At 67.4% G+C, this 1738-nt stretch overlaps 1 protein-coding gene across 5 annotated transcripts in view; it reads left to right on the top strand.

Moving 5' to 3' along the window:
- Positions 1–273: 273 nt before the first annotated feature.
- The window catches only part of RREB1 (ras responsive element binding protein 1), a 126096-nt gene continuing 124631 nt past the window's right edge, over positions 274–1738 (top strand). For 3 of the 5 annotated variants that reach the window (XM_034660365.1, XM_019795019.2, XM_011219492.3), the window contains exon 1: positions 383–660. The gene's annotated coding sequence lies outside the window, so the exon portion shown is untranslated. The other 2 variants (XM_034660364.1, XM_011219493.3) reach the window with 2 other exon arrangements.

Genomic DNA, 1738 nt, shown 5'->3' with positions numbered 1-1738 from the left:
GGAGGGGGCGCGGTGGTCCAAGAGGGTGGCCGGCCGGCAAGCGCTGGGCTGATCGCGATCGCGCTCAGCTGCGGCGGCCGAGACCCTTCCCCTGGGGCGGCCCGGCCCTCCCCTGGCCCCGGGCGCCTGCGGAGGGCGTGGGGCAAACCTGGGGCTGCAGTGGGGGTGGGGTGGGGGACTCCACCTCCATCCATCCCGGGATGGAAACTGCGGTCGCCCCGCTAAAATCGGGGCGGGGGCGGCGGTGGGGACCCGCGGGTACCGCGGGCCCCCCCACCCCCCAGCCCGAGCCGCCGCCGCCGCCGCCGTTCAGTAACACGTCCCCAGGAGACTCGCAGGAGCAACACGTGATGTGTCTACTTATCAGGGTGAGAGGGGGAGAGCGAGTCTCCGAGCGTGCGGGCGAGGAAGCAGGGCGGGGGGCCGAGGCGGGGGCCGGGACGACGGCTGGGGCGCCGGGGTCGCCAGCTCCTCGCCCACCTCCCTCCCTGTGGGAGAAGAGGAGGAGGGGAAGTGACTGCGGAGTTGATGAACTTTGCACATCCAGAAACGCCATTTTGATTCCTTTTCCGGAACAAGTTTGCATCTCTCCTCTTTCTCTCCCTGAAGCCCACCGGTCCCCACTGCATCATGCCTGGGAGCCAAGAGCCCTGCCGGGCCGTAAGTACGCGCCCGGGGTTCCGGCGCCCGGTACTCGGGTGGCAGCGAGATGTCTAGGGCTGAGCGGGAGCGACCTTTTAAAGAACTTTTGGGGATGGGGAGGGTGAAGTGTGCCGAGCGCGTTGTACTTTTTAAACTCGGCGTTTCCCGGAGCCGAGGACCCGAGCGACCCACGCCGCGCTACGTGCGCTCGGGGCGGTGGGGCCGGCCGGGGATGAGCTGGGCAGCCCTCTCCCCTCGGGCAGCGCGCCGGGCCGCTCCTCCTCCTCCTCCCCTCCTCCCCCTCCTCCTCCTCCTCCTCCCCTTCCTCCGCTCCTTTTCCCCTTCCCGAGCTGCCGGCTCTGCCAACCAGCTCCCAGCGCGAGCCGCCGCGGCCGCCGCAGCGCCCCGCCGCCAGGACCTGATGCGCATCCATATTAGCCGTCCGAGCGCAGGAATCCGGCCCGACCCGCGCCACCGCGCCCGCCGCGGAATTTATTTTTAACCAGCACCGCCGGGACTCGGATGGTGCGCGCACCGCCGGCCAGAAACATCTTCCCAGCGCTGCTCTCCATCTTCCGCCCTCTCTCCCCCGACATCCTCCCCCCCATGTGGGAGGGGAAACTTTTCTCCTACATACTTTCGAGTCCCTCTCGGGCCGAGAAGCGCGGAGATGACGGCGCCCGCCCGCCGCCGCAAGGTATCCGGGGGTGCCCGCCTGGGGTGCTTGTTCGGGGGTGCCCGCTTGGGGCTGCGCGGTGGGAGCATCCGCCGCGCCCTGCTCCGCGGACTTTGATCCTCCCCGGCGGACGGCGCCGGCCGGGAGGGGGCCGCGGGCAACCCTGCACCCTCCCCGGTTCCCGGCTCCTGGCTGGGGGTCACGCCGACCACCGCCCCAGGGTGACCGGGGGAGGAGGGGGCCGGAGCCGTGTCCGCGCGTATTGTTCCCTTGCCCTTCCGTTGGCGGTGTACGTGTTTTCGTGGGAGCCATCGGTGTGGAGCGGAGCCTGCATCGCGAAAAAAAAAAAAAAAAAAAAAAAAAAAAAAAAAAAAAAAAAAAAAAAAAAAAAAAAAAAAACACCAAAAAAAAAAAAAAAAC

Source organism: Ailuropoda melanoleuca, chromosome 5 (genome assembly GCF_002007445.2).
Source record: "Ailuropoda melanoleuca isolate Jingjing chromosome 5, ASM200744v2, whole genome shotgun sequence".
Taxonomy (NCBI): domain Eukaryota; kingdom Metazoa; phylum Chordata; class Mammalia; order Carnivora; family Ursidae; genus Ailuropoda; species Ailuropoda melanoleuca.
Note: the sequence above shows the minus strand (reverse complement) of the source record. Positions and strands in the feature narration are given on the sequence as shown.